This window comes from Homarus americanus, unplaced genomic scaffold, assembly GCF_018991925.1.
Source record: "Homarus americanus isolate GMGI-L3 unplaced genomic scaffold, GMGI_Hamer_2.0 scaffold74, whole genome shotgun sequence".
NCBI lineage: Eukaryota > Metazoa > Arthropoda > Malacostraca > Decapoda > Nephropidae > Homarus > Homarus americanus.
Window position 1 is genome coordinate 3,624,648 of NW_024716951.1, and position 7,913 is coordinate 3,632,560.

Sequence of the window (7,913 nt, forward strand, 5' to 3'; positions counted from 1 at the left end):
AGATGCAGGAGCGAGCTACACGCCTATACAGCCTGCGCGTCACATCTGTCACTTCTCTCTTGTTTATAGGTCAACGCTTATGGTCATGCAGTGGCACACTGACACAAAAGTGTGCGCTATTACGACACATCAGCCTAATCTCTGATAGATATAACTCCTTAATGTTTCGATGTGAGAAGACTTTGTCCACTTATCATTTGCGTATCATATGCATAATCAGTAATCAATCATTGAAGAGTTTAATTGATACTCCAGAATTAGAACGACCTACATTCAAGTAAAACTGAAGCCTCTCGTGGTGGTTCACGTCCTCATCTCAGGCGCAGAGACGAGGCTTTTTAGAGTGTGAAACATGGACAACCTTGGTAGTGAAAATCAAATCACGGACGCTGACGCTTTCCCGGACTCGTTTTGGAAGCTGATTGGATGAGAACACAAACACCTTGAAGCTCATTGGCTAAAGCTGTTGCGAGACGCAGCTCTGTTGCTGTCTTTGCACATCAATTGTTCCACTGTATTGTAAAGGTTACACTGGCCTGTTGTAGACCCATAACTCAACCTGTGTCGCACACTGCGGCCGGCGGTCTAATGTTCGCACACTGCCCACGTCAACCTGGGATAAATTATTGTTCTAACAACTGCGAATTTGATATCCAAAGGACAAGTTACTGTCAGATTTGAACCCCCCCAACTGTTACCAATAATTTCTTCAGAGATCAAAAAATTTAAACTGTTAAAACTATTCCGTGACTTCTGTACCGATCAATACTGCTCGTTCCAATTTAAGCAAAATCGTGCAGAAAGTTAATAGAGCTACACAATACAATACTGGTTGCTGTTGTTTTATTGATGTAGCTACTTCAGTTGCCTGGAAAATTAAGCATCGTTCACCAGGTGTTAGTTTCTGCAACGCATAACTTTCAAAACACTAATACGTAACTTGAGTAGGAACAGTATCTTGTCCAGAAGAGGTAAGCGATAGTCTGTGGGCGAGTATTGAGAGCTGGCACAGATACCATGTTTATGTTTACGTACCTTTATCGGGCGACTCTACCCAAAATATATAATAATTTGGCCTTATGGCAAACACCTAATCGATAACATAACATAACCCTTGCTGTATAGTGTTAGGGTTTAATCTTCATGTGAAATACGCTGGGGTGTCTAATCTTCACGTGATCCAATAATTTATACATAAATATATACGTATAGATCTAAACCACCAGATCATAACTAAAGGGAGAAACTTTATGAACAGGAATCACAGGGGACAAGAGGAGTCATCGTCGCTTTACCTGTGTCTTGCCTTGGCCTTCCTTACTAACCTTGGTGAGTGAGACAGTGTGTGTGTGTGTGTGCTGCCCTACACAAGTGTACGCACACAAACACATAAGGCTATAAACACACACACACACTTATTTATATATTTATCCATGTATTTGTAAACGCACATATACATACACTTGTACACAGTAGTTCAGTCATACACATATAAACACACACACACACACATGCTAATGCCGTCAGTCCCATGCAGGTACCCGCACACACGGTGCCACAACACACACACGTACATATGGGAAGTACACATATGTTTGTTGTATCTAACACACACACACACACACACACGCACGCACGCACGCACGCACGCACGCACACACAGTAAAAGATGTCCTCGGTGCCCTAAATACAGACAGATTACACACACACACACGAGAGAGGATAGAGATGAAGGCTGGGTACGGTCAGTAGAACACCCGCCCAGCTGTTCTCATCCTCATTGCCAAATTATCCACTTATCCGGCGTAAAAATACACTCAGCCACACCTGTCACAATAACAAGCCGAGGAAGACGCTGGGAATGACATATCAGAAAAGAGGGATATATTCTCAATGGTGACATCCCCTTACTGAACAACTCCACTACGTAGTTAAGTTCTGTATAGACCTTAAACTAAACCCCCTTGTCCCATTCCCTTTAAACCAAACTCTTGCCCTTTAATCTGACGTCATTCCCTTTAAACCAGACCCCCCTGGCCTTTAAGCTAACGACATTCCCTTTAAACCAATTATCTTGTCTTTAAATATGACGTTATTCTCCTCAAACCAGTTTTTCTACCCTTAAATATGACGTCATTGCTTTTAAATAAGTTCTGCCCTTAAAGATGACCACATTCTCTTTAAACCCGTTTTACTCCCTAAAATATAACGTCATTCCCTTTAAATCAGATCCCTGGCCGTTAAGAGAGTTGCTTTCCCTTTAAATCACTTCTTCTACTCTTAAACATGACGTTATTCTCCTTAAACTGGCCCTAAATACAGTATCACTTCTGCTTGATAGAACGACTCAGTTGGTCTTTAGAATTGTGACCTTTATGACAGAATCCATTATAATACTGACTGCCCTTTTTTATATAACAGAGTCTTCTAATTCTTAATGGTACTCTGTCATTTAAGAGAAATATTTTTTCTTTAGCCCTGATCTATAATGTACCAGTTTCCTGCACTGTTACAGGTCCCTTGCCCGTTTTTTTTTTACCAGTGATCTACTCCTTTGACAAGTTCTCTGATTTTTTTACCAGTTGCTTGTTATTTTATGTTTTCTGTCCCCTTTTTACTATCCCCCTGCCTCTTCTCCTAAGTTCGGTCCTTTTGTACCAGCTCCTTGTCTTTTTATATCTGTTCTCTGCCCTTTTATACTAGTGTCCTCCCCTGATTTCGTTTCTAGCCCCCTGTTGTATCTTACCAAGGTCTTCTTGCCCTTACACGTCGCATCGTTGTAATCTCAGAAACTTCCGTCTTTGAATTCCTCCCTCGTCTTGTTATCTACAGAGTGTCTCGGGAAAATGTTTACACATTGCCTTACAAATTTTTATAGAGATCGCGGAATGTTTGTATTATAGCAGCAACATTGTCCTCACTTGTAGGAAACCTCGCACATCAGCAAGTGAGGACAATGTTGCTCATGTAATACAGTACAATTATTCACGAGGTATCCACGAAAATCTGTCAAACAGTTAGTGTGTAAATATTTTTGGAGACACCTGTATTGTGTGTAATGAATTTTACCTAATGATGACTCAGTGTGAGGCATCAGTGTTGACTATTACCATGAGCTGGCCATCACTGTTACTGAGCTGTCTCTTCTTGCACCATTGTGTATGTATAACAAACACACCAATAAACTTACTCAATAACCCTCGCTCATGCAGGGCCCAAGGCTGTTGTGTCTAAACTCTTAATGTACAGATGTAAGTATTGTGACAACGTGTCGGCCTCCTTAGTAGTCCATCTCCACCAACCACAAGAGGTCATGGTTTCAAGCTCGCCAAGTTGCCATGTTGAACGAAGATGAGGAAGTACAGAGAGTGGTAACGTATGTACCTGTATATGCGGTACCATCAACCAGCTGAAGCCGTGGAAGCGAAAAAAGTACTGAGGGGAGGAAAGGTAGCCCCGGAGAAGACTATCTTTCGGGTCACTACTGGTATTTGTAGTGGCTGCTAGACATATTAAGTCAAGTGCAATAATTAATCTCAAAACTGGAATTAATTTCGGCCCAGACTCTTATACAGTATACCGTAACCTAACCTAACCTAACGTTGCCTGACCTCGCTTAACCTACCCCTAAACTACCCTGAAGTAAGCTAATATAACCTTAATTAACATATCCTTCACCAAACCTTAACCTACCCTAACCTAATCTAACCTACCTTAACTTAACTTAACCTAACGCACCTGGGTATGAAATGATCAAGCATTAACCTGATTTGTTACATGGGACTTAAACCAAACACTTCCTATTACGGTTCAATGATTAGAAAGGTGTGTGTGTGTGTGGACAGACAATCTAGTGGTCCCAGGGAGTACTGTCAAGGTGGTATTGTAGTGGATTCCTCCCCTACAAACGCTGTTTGTCGCTGAGTAGCCGACCCCGCGAATTCCCCAGTGTATGCCTCGTGGTCTAGGTCAACCAGCGCCGCCTTACATGACGGAGATCAAGTATTAAGCCACGCCTACCTCCGCTATATAAGACCTGACCTCGTGGTGACCTACCTCTCTTTCGACCTACACCAACCAGCAAGCAACACCTCCTCCTCCACTCCTGCCTGGCGGTCCTCGCTCCCACCGGCGAGCATGGCGACCTACAAGCTGGTCCTCCTCTGAGCATCCTCACCAACCAGCTCTCTCTACATCACTCTTGTAACCACGCTGCCACTTCCCAGCACCAAGCTGCACTGTACATCCAATACAACATGTATACAGAGAGCACATTGTGAGTTTCCTTTCTCCATCCCATCCTGAGTGTGAGCCAACATCTCGTACCCCACAGTATCCAGTACAGCTGGTAGTTGCGGTGTTATAATTTACTCGTCATGCAGCTTGTCGAAAAAACTTAACTGGTTCACTAAAACCCAAACAATAAATAAAGAAGGTAAGCTATCTTGAAGGGGACATTTATATATATTTTTATAGCAAAATCCTAAATAGCTTTACATGAACGTTTATAGGCAATAAATGAGGTGTGTGTCGTGTGTGTGTATAATGCGGGGATCTACAATATTGTACTGGACTTACCCTCTTATCATTAACTCTACAATTAGAAAGAAATGCATTAGCCAACGAGATAGACATTCCAAGCCTCGGATAGATGAACTGATGCTGGAAGAGATATATTGAAATGAGAAACCTAGAAAAGTAAAAATACTTCGCAATGCAAAGAAACAAACTGGAAATTAACAAGAAAAATACGGCACAGAAAGGTGCAGTAAAATTACCTAACTAAAATCTGTCAACTTCCAAGAAATTATGAAAATTTGTAAGGATTAAACTGAACATAAATACTGACATAACTAGCAGACCACAGAGACTCGGGAGTTAGAAGGAAGGAAATGAGTAAGTGAGGTTAACACACACCAGGGCAATCTTTCTTGATCTTCTCAAGTGTCTTCACGATAGCACCTGACTCAGAGATAACCAACACTTCCTCGAACCAACGTTGAAGAACTTCAGAAGTCAGGACCACCACACCCTTATAAAAAGGGAAGGTACAGAATAGCTAATAACAATCACTGTTGGTGTGTCCAGTTCTGGACACAGCCTGAGTTTACTGAAAGACACGCACAATATAAGCAAACCGAAAAAAAAATGACAAACATATACTGGAAAAACAAGAAATAAGTACCGCTTCGGCCATTGAATACAAATCAGGACTGCAGATCTGAACCTGCGTTCAGAAATAACCTACATAAGTGTGAAAGTCAACGTACTCTCTAAGACGTCGCTCAGAACTAATTAAATTCATAAGGTTTGGAAGACTGCATGTGCAGCATATCTTTTCTGTTCAAAGGGAGGAATCTGATCTCATGTAAAGATATTGTGGGTCAATTTATTTATTTATTATTATTATTTTTTTTTACTGAGATTCGCCCACTTGGGCACAGGTCACTGACCCACATCGGGGCCTGGGGGGCGAAAATATAATAATAATAATGAATCATAAATAAAATTCATAATATAAATATAAAATAAAAATAATAAAATAATAATAATAATAATAATAAAGACATATAAAAAAAAGATCAATGGTGAAAACAATATATTATGTATGTTGTGTTGTCAATAGTAAGAGAAACAATTGAAACCCTGTAATTATGTGTAAATGAGGCAGAAAGTCAGATCAGCTACCTGGGACTTGGTCGTATTTGTGATGCCATATGGCAGCAGGGACTACCATTAGACTGTAGCGTAGTGTATGTGGCCAGTTGTCTATTTTCTCTTTGTTAGGCTCACATACATGCGTACATGTAGGAGATCCTATTAATTACACTCCTGTTGGTAGTAAGCAAATGTAAAACACCGACGTAATGAGATGTGTCACACTAGAAACTATTAACAGACATAGAGAGTATTAAATCAAGTGAATGTTATGCTTTTACTGATGGTTCTGTGTAGACAAACACAAGTAGAACAGGTTGTGCAATTGTAACATATAAAGAAAAAGAGATGGTAGTGTCAAACAAGTAAAGGCTGAACAACTGGGCCAGCACAACACAAACTGGACTACCTGGATTCTACAGACTACCTTAGAGAAAGTGGTGGTGGGGTGATATTCTGTGACTCTCAAAGTGCTTTGAAATCATTGAACAACCCGTCAGGTTCTATGTCTAAAGTTGTATGTGATATTAAAAGAATTGTGATAACTGCCAATGAGAACAATTCTCGTATCGAATTTGTGTGGATTCCGTCCCATGTTGGAATATTAGGTGTCTTGACCGTGCTAATAGACTGGCCAATGGTTGACCGTGACCTTGGCCTGTCTAATGCTGTATTTAAAAACATTCAAGTTAAAATCATGAACTCTGATCTAGAAGAACTGAGAAATGCAGAGAGACCTGGCAGTTGTAGCATTCGCAAATTTGACAAATTTGTGACGAGAGGTACCGGTATGTCCAGCATAAGGACAGAAACAGACAATGTGGTTATACAAGTATATTACAGTAATAATTACAGTAACTACGTACGGTAGTACAAAACAATTAACACATACACTCGTGCAGTCAGTCCTCATCACAAACTATATATGTCAAGACTCAAGTGATATTTTCAGTGTGCTTTTTGTTGCTGAACACTTGCAGCAAGCAAGTTGAATCGTGGGACGATATTTTGGTTCGCCGCCACTCTCATGCACGCAGACATCATCTCTCCTAGCCTCTGTCTCTTCTTTCTCTTGATGGTGAGGAGATCTGAGAACCCTCTCTCGGAAGAGTACGTACTGTGGAATGCCGCCAGAACTTGAAGTGCTTCACCAGCGTCCAGCAATCGTCTCATGTTTCCTTCAGGTTCACTGCTACCCAACAGTCGTGGGCACGGTTGCGGCTGTTGAAATGTCCTTCATTTCTGAGTCACGATGAAGTTGGATCAATGTCTCTTGTTCTTGAGTAGGCAGATTGCTGTCTTTCATATTTGAGATAATGAACGGGTTTCTTATCCAGCTCTTCTTCTTTCCTTCTTCCTTGTTCGGGGAGCGAAAATAACGACCAAAATTTGGCTGGAGAACAGGGGTGTTGGGAAACGACCGCCATCATTTTGTCGTCGATGACTTCATCCTTGGACTCTGCAATCACCTTTTCAAGATCATTGAGATCTGAAAATTCCCTTCTTTCAACTCTTTTCTTCCACTCAGAAATTTTCAATTTGAATGCCTCAATTTTGTCACTCGAATTGAACACATCCTGGCCTGGCCCTTGAAGGAAGAGGTTCAACACATTGTGACGGCACCGAGTGTGAGCTCTTTCAAGACCAGACTTGATCAAGAATGGAGCGGGTTCAGGTGCATTCACAAGCTGGTGCATGCCCAGTACTTGCGCGCGGTCACAGTAGTTTGCTGGGTAATACTTGTAGGTGGTTTGGGTTACAGGGTTCCGGAAGACTGCTATAGGATTAATTGCCCTAGCCTGACTTTTAAGTCTACGGGAAATGTGCGTTTCTAACTCGAAACAAATTGCCAATAATGGTGCGTTTACTTGTTTAGCATAGCCACAAAGTTTGTAGGTGAAATATGCATACGTGTCCGTCCACCATAGTACTTACTGTACATAGTCTAATTAAAACTTTATCCAAAATGATGTACAGTATGTGCGTTCTGTTCTAACGTAATTATTACCCGACACGCTGAGCTATTATGAGCCACAGCGTTGAGTATATCAAGAACTGTGGAATGGAGAACAGTACTGAAAACTGGGCTTCAAAATAGCCCTCGAAAAGAGTATCAAGAACAGTGATGGGATGCTGCACAGGCCACCTCTAATTTGGGTGGTCATTAGATAAATAAAGTAAGCCCATCTACTGCACGTTTACTAGAAACTTTATGGGCTATGTTTTAATAACGTACAAACCGCACAATAAAGTGG